The 21,376-nt window shown below is 44.4% G+C and overlaps 1 pseudogene; it reads left to right on the top strand.

The window, feature by feature from the left end:
• The first annotated feature begins 2,869 nt into the window (after positions 1-2,869).
• LOC138663517 (zinc finger protein 665-like) overlaps positions 2,870-21,376 on the top strand; it is a 141,816-nt pseudogene continuing 123,309 nt past the window's right edge.

The following is a 21,376-nucleotide window of genomic DNA, read 5'->3' as shown; positions in this document are numbered from 1 at the left end:
GCATTCAACCCCCAGTGTCTCCAGTATTCAGCCCCCATTGTGTCCAGCTTTCTGCCTCCAGTGTGTCCAGCATCGCTGCCCCCAGTGTCCAGCATCTCTGCCCCCAGTGTGTCCAGCATCTCTGCCCCCAGTGTGTCCAGCATCTCTGCCCCCAGTGTGTCCAGCATCTCTGCCCCCAGTGTGTCCAGCATCTCTGCCCCCAGTGTGTCCAGCTATCTGCCCTCAGTGTGTCCAGCTATCTGCCCCCAGTGTGTCCAGCTATCTGCCCCCAGTGTGTCCAGCTATCTGCCCCCAGTGTGTCCAGCTATCTGCCCCCAGTGTGTCCAGCTATCTGCCCCCAGTGTGTCCAGCTATCTGCCCCCAGTGTGTCCAGCATTCAGCCCCCAGTGTGTCCAGCATTCAGCCCCCAGTGTGTCCAGCATTCAGCCCCCAGTGTGTCCAGCATTCAGCCCCCAGTGTGTCCAGCATTCAGCCCCCAGTGTGTCCAGCATTCAACCCCCAGTGTCTCCAGCATTCAGCCCCCAATGTGTCCAGCTTTCTGCCTCCAGTGTGTCCAGCATCGCTGCCCCCAGTGTCCAGCATCTCTGCCCCCAGTGTGTCCAGAATCTCTGCCCCCAGTGTGTCCAGCATCTCTGCCCCCAGTGTGTCCAGCTATCTGCCCCCAGTGTGTCCAGCTATCTGCCCTCAGTGTGTCCAGCTATCTGCCCCCAGTGTGTCCAGCTATCTGCCCCCAGTGTGTCCAGCTATCTGCCCCCAGTGTGTCCAGCTATCTGCCCCCAGTGTGTCCAGCATTCAGCCCCCAGTGTGTCCAGCATTCAGCCCCCAGTGTGTCCAGCATTCAGCCCCCAGTGTGTCCAGCATTCAACCCCCAGTGTCTCCAGTATTCAGCCCCCAATGTGTCCAGCTTTCTGCCTCCAGTGTGTCCAGCATCGCTGCCCCCAGTGTCCAGCATCTCTGCCCCCAGTGTGTCCAGCATCTCTGCCCCCAGTGTGTCCAGCATCTCTGCCCCCAGTGTGTCCAGCTATCTGCCCCCAGTGTGTCCAGCTATCTGCCCTCAGTGTGTCCAGCTATCTGCCCTCAGTGTGTCCAGCTATCTGCCCCCAGTGTGTCCAGCTATCTGCCCCCAGTGTGTCCAGCTATCTGCCCCCAGTGTGTCCAGCTATCTGCCCCCAGTGTGTCCAGCATTCAGCCCCCAGTGTGTCCAGCATTCAGCCCCCAGTGTGTCCAGCATTCAGCCCCCAGTGTGTCCAGCATTCAACCCCCAGTGTCTCCAGTATTCAGCCCCCAATGTGTCCAGCTTTCTGCCTCCAGTGTGTCCAGCATCGCTGCCCCCAGTGTCCAGCATCTCTGCCCCCAGTGTGTCCAGCATCTCTGCCCCCAGTGTGTCCAGCTATCTGCCCCCAGTGTGTCCAGCTATCTGCCCTCAGTGTGTCCAGCTATCTGCCCCCAGTGTGTCCAGCTATCTGCCCCCAGTGTGTCCAGCTATCTGCCCCCAGTGTGTCCAGCTATCTGCCCCCAGTGTGTCCAGCATTCAGCCCCCAGTGTGTCCAGCATTCAGCCCCCAGTGTGTCCAGCATTCAGCCCCCAGTGTCTCCAGCATTCAACCCCCAATGTCTCCAGCATTCAGCCCCCAGTATGTCCAGCAGTCTGCTCCCAGTGTGTCCAGCATATTGCCCCCAGTGTGTCCAGCACCCTGCCCCAGTATCGCCAGCATATTGCCCCCAGTATGTCCAGCATATTGCCCTCAGTGTCGAGCATATTGCCCCCAGTTTGTTCAGCATTCTGCCCCAGTGTCTCCAGCATATTGCCCCCAGTGTGTCCAGCATATTGCCCCCAGTGTGTCCAGCATCCTGCCCCCAGTGTGTCCAGCATCTCTGCCCCCAGTGTGTCCAGCATATTACCCCCAGTGTGTCCAGCATCCTGCTCAGAGTGTGTCCAGCATCCTGCCCCCAGTGTCCAGCATCCTGCCCCCAGCGTCTCCAGCATATTGCCCCCAGTGTTTCCAGCATATTGCCCCCGTGTGTCCAGCATCCTGCCCCCAGTGTCTCCAGCATATTTCTCCCAGTGTCTTCAGCATACTGGCCCGGGCCCCTCGGATTGCAGTTCGCAATAAAAAAAAATTCTCCTCACCTGTCCGTGCTCCAGCGGCGAAGTTCCCTCCAGCAGCGCGCACTCACTGGCGACTGACAATGACATCAGACACGTGCGTGCTGCGGCTGATATCAGCTGCCAGCCTCTGATTTGCTGGTGGCTGTTAACTATTGACGTGCAGGCACGTGCCCGCACATCAATAGTGTTTAACTGCCGCAGCGCCGGTAGGGGCCCAATGAGCAGATGAGACTGGGCCCGATGCGGGCCCCCTCTGCCCACCGGGCCCATACGCCAGTCAGGGCAGTAATGCCCTGATGGCGGCGGGCAATCTGAGCGGCAGCCCAGGGCCCCCCCACACCACTGGGCCCTGGGCTACCGCCCAGATTGACCCTATTATAATCCACCCCTGAGTACATCACAGCACTTACTAAATCAGAAAGGACATGTACAAAAAACGCCAGAAAGTAATACATAAGACTACAACCGAGTAGCAGGGCCTGTTCACAAGAGCGAACAATCTGAGGAAACAGCAATGCTAAAAACAGTCTGTACTGCTTCACTAGATCCGTATACAGGGGTATAATGAGGCTGTCACTGTGCAGGCAAAGACCGGGAGCGAGGACAGTGGAAAACAGATTTCTATTTTGAAAAAGAGCCGGATCACCAAAAAGAGCCGGATCACCAAAAAGAGCCGGACTGCCCATTCACTGCGGATATCATTCACTGAGGCCCCTGATCATGTGACCCCTGACTCCTCCCCTCCTGTGACCTCATCACAGGTCCTGTGTGCACTGAGCAGCCATATATGTGGAGTGCGGCTCTGCAGGTGGAGGTATGTGCTGGAGATTCCCCATTACTGAGCGCGGGGGACATTAACCCCTTCAGCACAGAGACTCTTTTGGGGTTTTTGTTGCCACTTTATATGAATCATGGCGTTTTTGTTCTGTTTCCTGTAATAGATACATACGACCCAACTATGGAGGACAGGAAGTGAGGGAACGGATTGTTCCCCTAGTAGAGGCAGGGCCTAGTTATAAACAAAGCAGGGCCCTAGCCAAAATTTTAAAGTGGGGCCCCAAATACTAACATTGTAAAATCACACAAACATTTAGGTTACATTATGTGAGCGGGATGCGGATACAGTTGGTGGAGGGGCCTGGAGCCAGTGCTGACACTGTGGCCTCCATATTTAGGGGCCTTATATCGACCAACAGGTCTGCCACTATTAGCTGTATGCAGGGGCATTGCTAGGGTCAGAAAAGATTGGGGGCCCAAGCCCCTCTTAATTTTTTTTATCACTGCAAATAACACAGTGATAGCTCTCAGAGCCCTGATAATGCCGGTTCCTATGTAACACAAAAGATAGCAGTGATAGCTCTCTGAGTACAGATAATGTAGTAGATGTCACCTGCAGTCCTATGTAACACAAAAGATAGCAGTGATAGCTCTCTGAGTACAGATAATGTAGTAGATGTCACCTGCAGTCCTATGTAACACCAGAGATAACACAGTGATGGCTCTCTGAGTACAGATAATGTAGTAGATGTCACCTGCAGTCCTATGTAACACCAGAGATAACACAGTGATGGCTCTCTGAGTACAGATAATGTAGTAGATGTCACCTGCAGTCCTATGTAACACCAGAGATAACACAGTGATGGCTCTCTGAGTACAGATAATGTAGTAGATGTCACCTGCAGTCCTATGTAACACCAGAGATAACACAGTGATGGCTCTCTGAGTACAGATAATGTAGTAGATGTCACCTGCAGTCCTATGTAAAACCAGAGATAGCCATAGCAGTTTCAGAGTAAGACTATGTTCACATGCAGCATTTTTTTTTCAGTAGCCAAAACCTGTTCTATTGGTAGTAAAAATGTTGCGTTGAAAACACCTGTTTTTCAGCTTGTTTTGTGGTGTTCTTCACACTTTTTTCAGCTTTTTTTTGGAGTGAGGATGTTTGCTTTGTCTACAGTATGTTTTAGGCTGCCGTCACACTATCAGTATTTGGTCAGTATTTCACATCAGTATGTGTAAGCCGAAACCAGGAGGGTGAGAAATACACAAGTGGTGTCATGTTTCTCATTCTTCCACTGCTGTTTTTGCATTACAAATACTGAACATGTGAACGAGACCTAATAGTTTAAGGCTGGAGTCACACTAGCGAGTTTTACGGACGTATGAGTGCAGAAAATACGTCCGTAAAACTCGCCTAACAAACGTCACAATTATTCTCTATGCCCCTGCTCCTATCTGCCGTATTTTACTGATCAGTATTATATGGCTTTCTACGGCCGTAGAAAATCGCAGCATGCTGCGTTTGTCACCGTATTGTGCAAAAAAAAATGCCAATGAAAGTCTATGGAAGCCAGAAAAATACGGATTACACACGGACCAGAAGTGTGACTTGCGAGAAATACGCAGCGCTGTTAGAGAGAAAAGCCGGTAATTCAGTGCGGTGTACAGTAAAATCACACTGACAGTTTACAGTAGAATAGGTAGAATAAATGTGTACACATAGAGATATATATATATATATATATATATATATATATATATATATATACCTATTCTATCAGTGAGACACATATATGTATATATATTATTACTTCATACAGCGCTAGATAGCAGAAAAGCCGGTAATTCAATTGCCGGCTTTGCTATCTCCTTCCTAAACCCGACATGATATGAGACCTGGTTTACATACAGTAACCAATCTCATATCACCTTTTTTTTGCATATTCCACACTACTAATGTTAGGCTACGTTCACATTAGCGTTTTGCGTGTTTGCGTCGGGCGACGCAGCGGCGACGCATGCGTCATGCGCCCCTATATTTAACATGGGGGACGCATGGACATGCGTTGTGCTGCGTTGTGCGACGCATGCGTTTTTTTTGCCGCAAGCGTCGGGCGCAGAAAACGCAACAAGTTGCATTTTTCTTGCGTCCAAATTTCGGCAAAAAAGGACGCATGCCTCGCAAAACGCAGCGTTTTTGCGTGCGTTTTGGTGCGGTTTTATTTGCGTTGTGCGTTGCGTCGCCGACACAGTGGCGCACAACGCAAATGTGAACGTAGCCTTAGTAGTGTGTATATGCAAAATTTGGCCGTTCTAGCTATTAAATTAAAGGGTTAAATGGTGGAAAAAACTGGCGTGAGCTCCCGCGCAATTTTCTCCGCCAGAGTAGTAAAGCCAGTGACAGAGGGCAGATATTAATAGCCTGGAGAGGGTCCATGGTTATTGGCCCCCCCTGGCTAAAAACACCTGCCCCCAGCCACCCCAGAAAAGGCACATCTGGAAGATGCGCCTATTCTGGCACTTGGCCCCTCTCTTCCCATTCCCGTGTAGCGGTGGGATATGGGGTAATGAAGGGTTAATGCAAGGAGACTAGTACAAACTCGGTATTGCATGCTAAATCAGCACATCCAAGGCATACTGCGAAGGCAATTCCTAAAGGACAATTCATCAGAGCAAGGAGAATTTGTGATACAAATGAAGAATTTGAAGTCCAGGCCCGTGACATTACCTCAAGATTTTTGTGTCGTGGGTATAACCTTATGGATATTAACCAGGGTTACCAACAAGCAAAAGCCATGGACCGTGATACACTTCTTCAAAATAGAATTGCTACAAAAGAGGATTCAGGTCTGCGGATCATCACTAACTACCATGGAAGATGGAGAGACATGAACAACATTTTTAATCGATTTTGGCCAATATTGAAACGAGATCCAGGATTAACCAAATTTATTGAAGATAGAGCACAAGTTGTGGCAAGAAGAAGTAAGACCATAGGGGACACCATCATACATAGCCATTATGTTGCACCAAAATCTAGCTTCATTTTCAATTCAAGAGGCCCCAAATGGGGATCACGCTCATGTGGAGATTGTAGTGCCTGCAAATATATGATCAAGACGGAGACTTTCTGTAAGGCCGGGGACACACACAACGTATAAAAAAAACGGTCCGTTTTTGACGGAGGAGAATCGCAAAAATTTTTACAAAACAGTGATCCGAGTGCAGTGCGAGGATGCGATTCTCTCGCATCAAATGATCCGTGTGACATCCGTATGGCATCCGTACTGCGTGTTTTTATCGCAGGCTTGCAAAACCAACATACGCCAATACAAGGGATCCATGTGTCAAAAAACAAACAAACATATATACTGTATATATATATATCTATATATATATATATATATATATCTATATATCTATATATATCTATATATATCTATATATATCTATATATATATATATATATATCTATATATATCTATATATATATATATATATCAGTTGACACATATATGTATATATATTAATATTTCATCCAGCGCGATATAGCAGAAAGCCGGTAATTCAATTGCCGGCTTCTGCTTTCTCCTTCCTAAAACCCGACATGATTTGAGACCTGGTTTACATACAGTAAACCATATCTTCTCCCCATTTTTTTTGCCTATTCCACACTACTAATGTCAGTAGTGTGTCTATGCAAAATTTGGCCGTTCTAGCTATTAAATTAAGGGGTTAAATGGCGGAAAAAATTGGCGTGGGCTCCCGCACAATTTTCTCCGCCAGAGTAGTAAAGCCAGTGACTGAGGGCAGATATTAATAGCCTGGAGAGGGTCCACGGTTATTGGCCCCCCCCTGGCTAAAAACATCTGCCCCCAGCCACCCCAGAAAAGGCACATCTGGAAGATGCGCCTATTCTGGCACTTGGCCACTCTCTTCCCATTCCCGTGTAGCGGTGGGATATGGGGTAATGAAGGGTTAATGCCACCTTGCTATTGTAAGGTGACATTAAGCCTAATTAATAATGGAGAGGCGTCAATTATGACACCTATCCATTATTAATCCAATTGAATGAAAGGGTTAAATAAAAGACAAACACATTATTATAAATTATTTTAATGAAATAAAAACAATGGTTGTTGGAGTATTTTATTCTACGCCCAATCCAGTCACTGAAGACCCTCGTTCTGTAAGTAAAAAAACATAATAAACCAACAATATCCTTACCCTCCGCAGATCTGTAAAGTCCAACGATGTAAATCCTTCTGAAGGGGTTAAAACATTTTGCAGCAAGGAGTTCCGCTAATGCAGGCTGCTCCTTGCTGCAAAACCCCGGGGAATGAGGCTAAATATAGATCAATGCTCTATATTTAGCTTCATTTGCGGTGAGGCGCCCTCTGCTGGCTGTTCATAGATTGTGGGAACTTACCTAGAAAGATGGGTCCTGCAGGGAGGGAGGTGGCTTCACAGAGCCTGCTCAGAGCAGGCACTGTGAAGGCTGCAGCGCTGCATGTCAGATCAGTGATCTGACAGAGTGCTGTGCAAACTGTCAGATCACTGATCTGTGATGTCCCCCCCTGGGACAAAGTAAAAAAGTAAAAAAAAAAATTTTCAAATGTATAAAAAAAAAATAAAAAAAAATATTCCAAAATAATGAAAAAAAAAAAAATATTATTCCCATAAATACATTTCTTTATCTAAATAAAAAAAAAAACAATAAAAGTACACATATCTAGTATTGCCGCGTCCGTAACGACCCGACCTATAAAACTGGCCCACTAGTTAACCCCTTCAGTAAACACCGTAAGGAAAAAAAAAAAAAAACGAGGCAAAAAACAACGCTTTATTATCATACCGCCGAACAAAAAGTGGAATAACACGCGATCAAAAAGACAGATATAAATAACCATGGTACCGCTGAAAACGTCATCTTGTCCCGCAAAAAACGAGCCGCCACACAGCATCATCAGCAAAAAAATAAAAAAGTTATAGTCCTGAGAATAAAGCGATGCCAAAATAATTATTTTTTCTATAAAATAGTTTTTATCGTATAAAAGCGCCAAAACATAAAAAAATGATATAAATGAGGTGTCGCTGTAATCGTACTGACCCGAAGAATAAAACTGCTTTATCAATTTTACCAAACGCGGAACGGTATAAACGCCTCCCCCAAAAGAAATTCATGAATAGCTGGTTTTTGGTCATTCTGCCTCACAAAAATCGGAATAAAAAGCGATCAAAAAATGTCACGTGCCCGAAAATGTTACCAATAAAAACGTCAACTCGTCCAGCAAAAAACAAGACCTCACATGACTCTGTGGACCAAAATATAGAAAAATGATAGCTCTCAAAATGTGGTAACGCAAAAAATATTTTTTGCAATAAAAAGCGTCTTTCAGTGTGTGACGGCTGCCAATCATAAAAATCCGCTAAAAAACCCGCTATAAAAGTAAATCAAACCCCCCTTCATCACCCCCTTAGTTAGGGAAAAATTTAAAAAATGTATTTATTTCCATTTTCCCATTAGGGCTAGGGTTAGGGCTAGGGTTAGGGCTAGGGTTAGGGCTACGGTTAGGGCTAGGGTTAGGGTTAGGGCTTGGGTTAGGGTTAGGGCTAGGGTTAGGGCTAGGGTTAGGGCTAGGGTTAGGATTAGGGTTAGGGCTACAGTTTGGGTTGGGGCTAAAGTTACAGTTAGGGTTTAGATTACATTTACGGTTGGGAATAGGGTTGGGATTAGGGTTAGAGGTGTGGTTAGGGTTACTGTTGGGATTAGGGTTAGGGATGTGTTTGGATTAGGGTTTCAGTTATAATTGTGGGGTTTCCACTGTTTAGGCACATCAGGGGCTCTCCAAACGCGACATGGCGTCCGATCTCAATTCCAGCCAATTCTGCGTTGAAAAAGTAAAACAGTGCTCCTTCCCTTCCGAGCTCTCCCGTGTGCCCAAACAGGGGTTTACCCCAACATATAGGGTATCAGCGTACTCAGGACAAATAGGACAACAACTTTTGGGGTCCAATTTCTCCTGTTACCCTTGGGAAAATACAAAACTCGGGGCTAAAACATATTTTTTGTGGGAAAAAAAAAGATTTTTTATTTTCACGGCTCTGCGTTATAAACTGTAGTGAAACACTTGGGGGTTCAAAGCTATCACAACACATCTAGATGAGTTCCTTAGGGGGTCTAGTTTCCAAAATGGTGTCACTTGTGGGAGGTTTCTACCGTTTAGGTACATTAGGGGCTCTGCAAATGCAATGTGACACCTGCAGACCATTCCATCTAAGTCCTCATTCCAAATGGAGCTCCTTCCCTTCCGAGCCCTCCCATGCGCCCAAACAGTGGTTCCCCCCCACATATGGGGTATCAGCGCACTCAGGACAAATTGGACAACAAATTGTGGGGTCGAATTTCTCCTGTTACCCTCAGGAAAATACAAAACTGAGGGCTAAAAAATAATTTTTGTGGGAAAAAATTTTTGTTTTATTTTTACGGCTCTCCATTATAAACTTCTGTGAAGCCCTTGGTGGGTCAAAGCGCTCAGCACACATCTAGATAAGTTCCTAAGGGGGTCTACTTTCCAAAATGGTGTCACTTGTGGGGGGTTTCTACTGTTTAGGTACATTAGGGGCTCTGCAAACGCAATGTGACACCTGCAGACCATTCCATCTAAGTCTGCATTCAAATGGCACTCCTTCCCTTCTGAGCCCTCCCATGTGCCCAAACAGTGGTTCCCCCCACATATGGTGTATCATCGCACTCAGGACAAATTGGGCAACAAATTTTGGGGTCCAATTTCTCCTGTTACCCTCAGGAAAATACAAAACTGGGGGCTAAAAAAATAATTTTTGTGGGAAAAAAATTTTGTTTTATTTTTACGGCTCTGCATTATAAACTTCTGTGAAGCACTTGGTGGGTCAAAGTGCTCACCACACCTCTAGATAAGTTCCTTAGGGGGTCTACTTTCCAAAATGGTGTCACTTGTGGGGGGTTTCAATGTTTAGCCACATCAGGGGCTCTCCAAACGAAACATGGCGTCACATCTCATTTCCAGTCAATTTTGCATTGAAAAGTCAAATGGCACTCCTTCGCTTCCGAGCTCTGCCATGCGCCCAAACAGTGGTTTACCCCCACATGTGGGGTATTGGCATACTCAGGACAAATTGTACAACAATGTTTGGGGTCCATTTTCTCCTGTTACCCTTGGTAAAATAAAACAAATTTGAGCTGAATTAAATTTTTTGTGAAAAAAAGTTAAATGTTCATTTTTATTTAAACATTCAAAAAATTCCTGTGAAGCACCAGAAGGGTTAATAAACTTCTTGAGTATGGTTTTGAGCACCTTGAGGGGTGCAGTTTTTAGAATGGTGTCACACTTGGGTATTTTCTATCATACAGACCCCTCAAAATGACTTCAAATGAGATGTGGTCCCTAAAATAAAATGGTGTTGTAGAAATGAGAAATTGCTGGTCAACTTTTAACCCTTATAACTCCCTAACAAAAAAAAATTTTGGTTTCAAAATTGTGCTGATGTAAAGTAGACATGTGGGAAATGTTACTTATTAAGTATTTTGTGTGACATATCTCTGTGATTTAATTTCATAAAAATTCAAAGTTGGAAAATTGCGAAATTTTCATAATTTTCGTCAAATTTCCGTTTTTTTCACAAATAAACGCAGGTACTATCAAAGAAGTTTTACCATTGTCATGAAGTACAATATGTCACGAGAAAACAATGTCAGAATCACCAGGATCCATTGAAGCGTTCCAGAGTTATAACCTCATAAAGGGACAGTGGTCAGAATTGTAAAAATTGGCCCGGTCATTAACGTGCAAACCACCCTTGGGGTAAAGGGGTTAATTAGGCTTAATGTCACCTTACAATAGCAAGGTGGCGTTAACCCTTCATTACCCCATATCCCACCGCTACACGGGAATGGGAAGAGAGTGGCCAAGTGCCAGAATAGGCGCATCTTCCAGATGTGCCTTTTCTGGGGTGGCTGGGGCAGATGTTTTTAGCCAGGGGGGGCCAATAACCGTGGACCCTCTCCAGGCTATTAATATCTGCCCTCAGTCACTGGCTTTACTACTCTGGCGGAGAAAATTGTGCGGGAGCCCATGCCAATTTTTTCCGCCATTTAACCCCTTAATTTAATAGCTAGAACGGCCAAATTTTGCATAGACACACTACTGACATTAGTAGTGTGGAATATGCAAAAAAAATGGGGAGAAGACATGGTTTACTGTATGTAAACCAGGTCTCAAATCATGTCGGGTTTTAGGAAGGAGAAAGCAAAAGCCGGTAATTGAAATACCGGCTTCAAAGCTGTCTAGCGCTGGAAGAAATATTTATATTTATATATATATATATATATATATATATATATATATATATATATATATAGTGGAGCGCGGTAATTTGCTGATTTGGGAATGAAATAAAAAAATTATGATCATTAGAAAAATTTATTTTATATTTTAATTATACTGAACAGTAATGGAATTTTTAAATTACATGGTTTTAAATAGTGTATCTGGCAAATGTCGACCTTCGCTATCCACACACTGCTGCATACGTTTTCTGAAGTTTTCATGAACTCTAACAAGCATGTCCACTGGTATTCTGCCAATTTCAGCTTCAATGTTGTTCCTTAGGTCTTCCAAGGTGTTGGGACGGTTGATATACACCTTAGACTTCAGGTAACCCCAAAGGAAAAAATCGCATGGGGCTAAATCTGGTGAGCGTGCTGGCCAGTTCACATCTCCCCTCAAAGAGATAAGCCGTCCAGGAAACATTTGCCTCAAACAATTCATGGTAACCCTCGCTGTGTGTGCAGTGGCACCATCCTGTTGGAACCATGTATCCTCTAGTTCCATTGCCTCAAGAGCCGGCTGAAAATAATCCTGTATCATAGACAAGTACCGTTCGGAGTTCACAGTTATGGCACGACCATTATCCTGAAAAAAGTAAGGACCAATGATGCCTACTCGTGATATGGCGCACCACACAGTGAAAATGAGGTGAAAATGTGCCTCATCAGAAAAAAACACAATTGCGTCACGGGGTATCGTTGCTAACATGTCTTCACAAGAGGTCCGCCGTGTCAAATAGTCCCATGCTGACAAATGTTGGACCACGCACATTTTATACGGGTGAAAATTCAGTTCATCATGAAGAATCCGGTGGAGAGAACGTCTTGAAATGCCAAGAGCAAATGATTGCTTCCGAGCAGAGCGTTTCGGAGATTGCAGTACTGCTGCTCTAACTCTCTCGATGTTTTGTGGTGTTGTAATCCTTCTCTCAGGTCCCCTTCGTACACATGACACATTCCCTGCTGTTCTGAATGCATTCACCCAATTTACAATTGATTGCCGTCCAGGAACACGTCCGCGTGGAGGAACTGCGAATTGTAAACGAAAAGCACGCTGAACTGCAATGATCGAGTGGGCATTTGAAAAATACGCTTCAACACAAAATGACCTCTCCTCACGTGTCCACTGCATGATGGCAACTGAAAGGCAGAGGAATACAAATCTCCCATCAGCCACTGTAAGCCACACCCACTCTCCCCTCTCTTCGACCGACCGTGCCGCCACAGCATGCAGTGCAAAAAAGCAAATTACCGCGCTCCACCCTGTGTGTGTATATATATATATATATATATATATATATATATATATATATATATATATATATATATATATATATATACCTATTCTATGTGTACACCTTTATTCTATCTATTCTATTCTAAGCTGTCAGTGTGATTTTACTGTACACCGCACTGAATTGCCGGCTTTTCTCTCTAACACCGCTGCGTATTCCTCGCAAGTCACACTGCTGGTCCGTGTGTGATCCGTATTTTTGGGGCTTCCATAGACTTTCATTGGCGATTCTCGGCCGCGAAACGCTGACAATCGCAGCATGCTGCGATTTCACTCGGATCCTGAATACGGCCGAGAAAATATCGGATGATGGGAGCTGCCCCATAGATTAACATTGGGACGAGTGCTATGCGATTTTTTTTATCGCATTGCACTCGTCCGTATTACGGTCTAGTGTGACCCCGGCCTAACTCTTCAAAAACACGCGACTTCAAGATCGTGCATCCGATCAATTGTAGAACAACATCAGTGATATACTACCTGACATGTCCATGTGGACTTATATATATTGGCTTGACGTCAAGACAACTGCGGGTACGTGTTTTGGAACACGTGAAAGATATTCGAGCAGCGAGACTACTCAGGGTAGAGAACTCTCAGCAAGAGGAGATTGCAAAATTGAAGACAATTCCAGCTCACTACAGGGAATTCCATCCATCAGGAGCAATCGATCTCCAGATAAGAGGTATTGATGTGGTACATCTTGGCATTCGGGGGGGCAATATTATGAACAAACTAGCCCAGAGAGAATGCCGGTGGATAACAACTTTGAGAACAATGAAACCATATGGCCTTAATGACCAATGGGGTTTTGCGAGTTTCTTATAGTGAGGTTCCTCAGCTGTTGCCTGTACTGTTATTATTAGTGGTATTATCATGTTCTCACTTAATTTTATTATTTGTCTTTCTTTTATGTGATAGTTTTTAACTTTGTTTGTTTGTCCTTTTAAATAGGGAGGTCTATTCAATATATGGGGTCTTTCTCTTTTAAACTTTCTATCTTGGTACTTATGTAATTTCTCTTTGTGTATTTACCCATATAGGGACTGTATTCACATGAAAATGATTCGGAGATACGTGATTGATGAAGCAAAGTCATGGTTGTGGACTTCAAGCAATAGCAAATCACTTAATTGTCACTTTTTTACTTTTTTCTAATTAGTATATAACATGCACTGGTAATGCACTTTATATCTCTATTAATGCATATTTATGTATTTTTTGTCAAATTCTTTTGATTGTGTAATAATCTTACAAATTGTATCTAAATGAATTGCACATCTTTGTTTTTTATATATTGCTTTGCACTTTTCATAGTTATAGCACTAGTGTAGTGGCAATTTTTGTTTCTTTATATTTAGTAGGTTCTGATAGTGTCCCCTACATGTTCATTATTTGACATATTTTCCATCTGCCACTTTAAATAGGCTTATCCACATAGTTGCCCTTTCAAGATATGATCCGAGCTGTGCTGTGCGCGTCTCCTGCTCCCCTGGTGTGCGCGCCTACTGTCCCGTGTCCTGCTTGCGGCGTCATGGGTCACGCGATAGCGCGATTCTGTGACGCTGCCGTGGGATGCGGGGTGGGGGTGCTATCGCCATGGCAGCGGAAGACGCGCCGTTACAATTGCACAACATCCCAATATCTCCATATTACTTGTATGGTGCTGAGCGCGTCTCTCGCCTCCGTGGTGCGCGCGCCTCCCATCCCGTGCCTCGCTTGCGGTGCCATGGATCGCGCGATAGCGCGTCTCCGTGGCGCTGCTGCGGGATGCGGGGTGGGGGTGTCGTCGCCATGGCAGCGGGCGACGCGCCGTTACTTTTGCACCATATCCAACATGGCCGCGATAGTATTGCATGCATTTCCGACCTTCCGGTATGCGCATGCTCCGTCTCTTGCCTGGCTTGTGACGTCTCGGGCGGCGCGCCGCGCCTTCCTGTGGCGTCGCTGTTAGGCTTTGGGCGGTGTGTGATCGCCGGATTGGTATGTTAGGCATTTAATAATGCACCGAGGTTAGGATTGGCCCTTGTCCTGACTTGGATCATATATAAGGTGGTAGCGTGACCTCCCTCACATCACTCCCTGAAGAAGCAAGACGTGTGAAACGCGCGTTGGAGTGTGAGGAGGCAGCTTTCGGTACAATTGTCATGACTACTGGTTACTATGCACATTTTTTGCACTATGCACTTTGTACTTTTTTTGCTTCAAAGCTGCTCTATGTGAGGCACAGGTGCTAGATATAAAAGGCTATCATTAGAGTCCTTACTTCGATAGAAATACTGTTGCACTTGTTTCTCTTCGCTTATGGCCCACAGTGGTAATATATTACAGCTTTAGAAGCAGTTGTTGTTATCTTTTTGCTACTACCAGTACTTAAATATTAGAATTGGATATATCATCTTACTAATTACATATATTGATATTCTCAAATGTCCGAAACTGCTCCTCTTGTTTTTAATTATTTTATGTGTGTATTGTTCTATTGGTGTCAATAAAAAATATTTTGAATTTTTATATACTTTTTCTCAATTATTTACTTTCAAGTAGTTTTTTTGTTTGGTTAAACATCTGGAAGATGCGCCTATTCTGGCACTTTGCCACTCTCTTCCCATTCCCGTGTAGCGGTGGGATATGGGGTAATGAAGGGTTAATGCCACCTTGCTATTGTAAGGTGACATTAAGCCAAATTAATAATGGAGAGGCGTCAATTATGACACCTATCCATTATTAATCCAATACTAGTAAAGGGTTAAAAAACACAACCACATTATTAAAAATTATTTTAATGAAATAAAAACAAAGGTTGTTGTAATATTTTATTCTACGCTCAATCCAATCACTGAAGACCCTCGATCTGTAACAAAAAATAAATAATAAACCAACAACTGTAACGTCCAACGATGTAAATCCATCTGAAGGGGTTAAAATATTTTACAGCCATGAGCTCTGCTAATGCAGCGCTGCTCCTTGCTGCAAAACCCCGGAGAATGAAGCTAAAATAGGTCAATGACCTACAACCAGCAGAGGGCGCCTCTTATGAACTCGAGCCTGGGAGCTTTCTAGGAAAGTTCCCACGACCTAGGAACAACCAGCAGAGGGCGCCTCACCGCAAATGAAGGTAAATATAGGTCATTGACCTACTTCACCTTCATTCTCCGGGGATTTGCAGCAAGGAGCAGCGCTGCATTAGCAGAGCTCATGGCTGTAAAATATTTTAACCCCTTCAGATGGATTTACATCGTGGGACTTTACAGATCTTCGGAAGGTATGGATATTGTTGTTTGTTTTTTTTTTTGTTACAGATTGAGGGTCTTCAGTGAGTGGATTGAGCGTAGAATAAAATATTACAACAACCTTTGTGATTTTTTTCATTAAAATACTTTTTAATAATGTGTGTATTTTTTTAACCCTTTACTAGTATTGGATTAATAATGGATAGGTGTCATAATTGACGCCTCTCCATTATTAATTTGGCTTAATGTCACCTTACAATAGCAAGGTGGCATTAACCCTTCATTACCCCATATCCCACCGCTACACGGGAATGGGAAGAGAGGGGCCAAGTGCCAGAATAGGCGCATTTTCCAGATGTCCCTTTTCTGGGGTGGCTGGGGGCAGATGTTTTTAGCCAGGGGGGGCCAATAACCATGGACCCTCTCCAGGCTATTAATATCTGCCCTCTGTCACTGGCTTTACTACTCTGGCGGAGAAAATTGCGCGGGAGCCCATGCCAATTTTTTCCGCCATTTAACCCTTTAATTTAATAGCTAGAACGGCCAAATTTTGCATATACACACTACTAACATTAGTAGTGTGGAATATGCAAAAAAAAGGTGATATGAGATGGTTTACTGTATGTAAACCAGGTATCATATCATGTCGGGTTTAGGAAGGAGATAGCAAAATCAGGTAATTGAATTACCGGCTTTAAAGCTATCTAGCGCTGTATGAAGTAATAATATATATACTTATATGTGTCTACTGACATATATATATATATATATATATATATATATATATATATATATATTTATATAGACAGTATATATGTTTTGTTTTTTTTGTTTTTTTTTACACATGGATCCCTTGTATAGCCGTATGTTGGTTTTGCAAGCCTGCGAGAAAAACACGCAGTATGGATGCCATACGGATTACATACGGAGGATGCCATGCGCAAAATACGCTGACACACCCTGCCTACGGAGGAGCTACGGACCACTATTTTGGGGACTTTTCAGCGTATTACGGCCGTAATATACGGACCGTATTGTCTTACGCTGAGTGTGACTCCAGCCTAATTCACCAAAACCACTTAAAAAATTGCAGCGAAAAATGCATTTGCAATATCTGCAGCTTTTTTATTCTGTCATTGCTTTCTACGGGTGAAAACACACTGAAAGAAGTGACACACTACAGATTTAAAAAGCGCTACAGTTCTGAAATCCAGTCAGAAAAAAACCAAGCACGTGCAGGAGATTTCTGAAATCTCCTATGTTTTGCTGACGCTTTAAAAAGCAGCTTTTCGCCATGTTCATATGCAGAATTTTGGCAGTTTTTTCTTTTGCAAAAAAGAAGTTTCCAGCATTTTAAAGCACAAGCAAAAACTGAGATTTTCAGAAATCTCCTGTGCACCCTTTTATTTTCTCCTGACTGAATTTCACAACTGCAGCTGTTTTTTTTTTAAATCTGCAGCATATCACTTCTTTCAGCAATTTCTTTCACCCACAGAAAGCAATGAAAAAGTTTTAAAAATACTGCAAATGTCGCAATGTTTTTCGTGCGTTTTTGGTGAATAAAAACTAACTTTATTAAACATGTACTATAGGCAAAATGCAAATTGTAAAAAACAAACAGCAAAAGCTCTAAGGCAGTGTTCCCCAACTCCCGTCCTCAAGAGCCACAAACAGGTCATGTTTTCAGGATTTCCTTAGTATTGCACAGGTGATAATTGCATCATCTGCACAGGCAATAATTCCATCACCTGTGCAATACTAAGGAAATACTGAAAACATGACCTGTTGGTGGCTCTCGAGGACCGGAGTTGGGGAACACTGCTCTAAGGGTATGTGTCCAACCTGCAGCGGCCAGATGTTACAGCATAGAGGATGGGATTCCAAGATATTCCATCTCTACTATGCGTGCACAGACACCCACAACTCACCCGCGGAGACGGACATGGGGCGCATCTCCGCAAGATAAATCTCACCCGTGCAATATATTGGACGCTGTGATTCCACACGGTTCAGTGAACACCCGCGATCACCTGTGTTCAAAAGATGGCAGCACTTTGGACACAGCACATGTCCACTGTGTCCAAAGTGCTGCCATTTCCGGATCGTCTGCACATACCCTAAAAAATGGTTGTTTTTAAAGCAGTGTTTTTACTGCCAAGAGAGCAGGCTTTGGCTGCAAAGAGAAAAAAATGCACCAAAAACTCTGATTCCTATGCACATCTGTACTATATATGTGTATGGTTTATCCTTATTATTTCACATGGGAATTCATTTATTTCTATATAATAAATACCCTGATTCAGTAGACAATATTCCTGTCTTGTGTCATCCAGAGAGTAGTGACAGGAGGTTGCCCTGTGAGATTAAAAGCAGTGATTTAGTGACTGTGGTCAGAGCCTATGCTGCTCCCTGCTGTATGTGACTGTGAAACCTGATCCTACAGCAATCAGCACAGAGCTCAGGGACCACAGTGAGTAAATTACTGCACTGAGGGGGTGTCAAGGGGGATTTGGGAGAGACATTCAGGAACAACAGAGCAATACACAGCATTATTCACTGCTGTACACACTCTGGGCACTTCATAAAGGGGCTGCAGACTAAGGGGGCCCCCTTTGTAGGTGGGGCCCCAGGCCTCTGTCTGGTCTGCCTGTCCCTAATGCTGGGCCTGAGTACAGGGCCCCTTTCTTGGCCCGCACACAGTGTAATGCCCCCATTATGCCCCTGTAAGCAGGGTTCTGCCCTACAACCAGCTGCCTCGAGCACTTTACCATGAGCTGGTTCCTCAGATTCTTCCCCGCACCCCTTTCCTTTGTTGGCACCAAATCTGTTCTGCCTTTGGGGCTCTGGCCTTTATAATATCAGTAACCCGCGTCATCAAGGTCACCTGACCAGGTGCACCATCTAGACTCTTCCTTCCTGAAACCCTCCCTCTTCCCATTGATTTCACATGGTCCCATCTGGACGGCAGATAGCTGTCTTTTTGTACTAATGCAGCACAACCCTGAGGATTCTTTTTTATGACACTCCTTTTTACACCCCTTATACAATATATATGATGCCACTCACACAGTATAATGTTTCCACAGTACTGGCATCTCTCGTAAAAAAGGTATTTTCACACTACCGCCATACCCCCACACACATAGTATAATGTTCCTACAGTACCTCCATCCCACCACACACAGTATAATCTTCTCATAGTACCGCCATACCCCTACACACAGTATAATCTTCTCATAGTACCACCATATCCCCACACACAGTATAAAGTTCCCACAGTATCATCATCCCACCACGCACAGTATTTTGTTCCCACAATAGTGGCTTCCCACAAACACAGGACATTGTTTCCACAGGACTGACATCCCCCTCACACACAGTATAATGTCCCCACCGTACTGCCATCCCCCACTCTCTAATGTTCCCACAGTACTGCCCCCTACATGCAAAATATGGTACCATTCACCTCACTGACTACCTCCGACCACCGACAATTAATAAAATACTCACTTAGCCTCATGCTTGGTGCAAATACTAATGAACTCAGGATCTATGAGATATTTACCATACACTCCTGCCTATCCAACTATTGTATCATTCAAAATGGTAGGCCTCTCGGTTGCTATGATGCCTATGAATTGACAGGGCTCGGTGGGGTGTGGTATTGGTTACCCTCTCCTTCCCTTCATCACAATTTCAGCGATATCCACATTCCAAGCCAAGGCTCAGCAAAGAAACACCACCAGAAAGTATGCTAGAGGATGCAAATAGAGCAGCTCTTGCATCAATGCCTACCACCACCATAACTCAAACTAATAACCTGATCTATAGTATTCCCTCAGCAATCATGGAAATACATGGCTATACAACCAGCAAAAACAACAGAAGTATGTGCTCCCCTTGGAAAAGAAGACTGTAGACAAAGATCAAGGTGGAAGTCAGCTAACTATCAGAAATACAGAAGCGTGTAAAGATCAAGAGTAAGACCAAGCTGGACAAGTACAAAGGCCTGACCCCAACTGAAGAGACTGCTAAACAATGGCTCATAGCACTTACTGCAAGACTAGGGAGATACATTAGAGAAGCTGAGGTCAAGAAGATAAATGCCCTGTTCTCCAAAGAACCTTCCAAAGTGTATAGAACACAACACCAGTGCAATGTGGCTGCAATATCTGAGAATGAAACACAGCAAACACCTAGAGCAAGAACCTGTCACCTTTATAGAAACAGACATCCAACAGCGGGTCAAAAATGAAGAGCTGGACAGCACCTGGCCCAGACATGATCCTCACCTACTGGCTAAAGAAATTTACAGAAGTACATGAATGCATGGCAATGCAGATGAACCAACTGCTAGAAGCAGGCCACCACCCATCTTGGCTAACACAAGGAAGAACAGTGCTGATCATAAAGGATCCTCACAAAAGAACAGTTCCATCCAACTACCGCCCAATAACCTGCCTTACACCAACATGGAAACTTCTTTCAGACATCATAGCCACCAAGCTACAGAGCCATATGAACCAGTACATGAATCCAGCTCAGAAAGGCATTGGGACTGACACAAGAGGCTCTAAGCACCAGCTCCTAGTAGATAGAGCAGTCGCTCAAGACTCAAGATCCAGACAGACCAATCTCTGCACAGCCTGGATTGACTACAGGAAAGCCTATGACTCAATGCCACACACATGGATCTGTGAATGCTTGGCTCTGTACAATGTCAACAGGAAATTAAGAACCTTCCTCAGAAAATCAATGGGGCTATGGAGAACAATATTGGAAGTCAACTCAAGACAACTAGCGCAAGTGACCATCAAATGCGACATATAACAACTGTCCCCATTGCTGTTCTGCATAGTCTTCAACCCCTTCAGTCAGATAACTACAGAGTCTGGCTATGGATGCAAGTTCAAGAGTGGATGCACCATTAGCCACCTCCTCTTTATGGATGACATCAAGCTGATCCACCTGACAAGGATCTACAGTGAAGACATCGGGATGTCCTTCGAACTGGAGAAGCACGATTGGTTGGCAAAAAAGAGAGGCAAGGCAGTCAAGACTGATGGAGTGGAATTACCAGCAGGGCACATAGCAGATGTACAGACATGCTACAAGTACCTCGGTATCCCACAGGGATACAGTAACCATGATGAGGAGGCAAGGAAAGCAGCAACATCCAAATACCATCAAAGGGTAAGACAGGTCCTGAAGACAAGCTCAATAGGAAGAATAAAATCCGAGCCATCAATACATATACTCTTCCAGTTATCAGATACCCTGCTGGAATAGTGTGCTGGCCAAAAGAATAGATGGAAGCTGCAGATGTGAAAACGTGAAAGCTCCTCACAATGCATGGAGGTCTCCACCCTAAGTCTAACACCCAAAGATTGTATACCAACAGAAAGGAGGGTGGTCGAGGCTTGATAAGCATCCAAGCCACCATCACGGATGAAACAGAGTATCCAGGAATACATCAGAAAAAATGGCACCAAAAGATGAGATGCTGAGAGAAAGCCTAAGGCAGCAAAAACAACAGATCTGGAAGAAAGAACAGGAACATGAACTGCCATGGCAAGACAAGCCGCTACATGG

Source organism: Ranitomeya imitator, chromosome 2, assembly GCF_032444005.1.
Source record: "Ranitomeya imitator isolate aRanImi1 chromosome 2, aRanImi1.pri, whole genome shotgun sequence".
NCBI classification, from domain to species: Eukaryota; Metazoa; Chordata; class Amphibia; order Anura; family Dendrobatidae; genus Ranitomeya; species Ranitomeya imitator.
The sequence above is the reverse complement of the archived record's forward strand: the minus strand, read 5'-3'. Positions and strand labels throughout refer to the sequence as shown.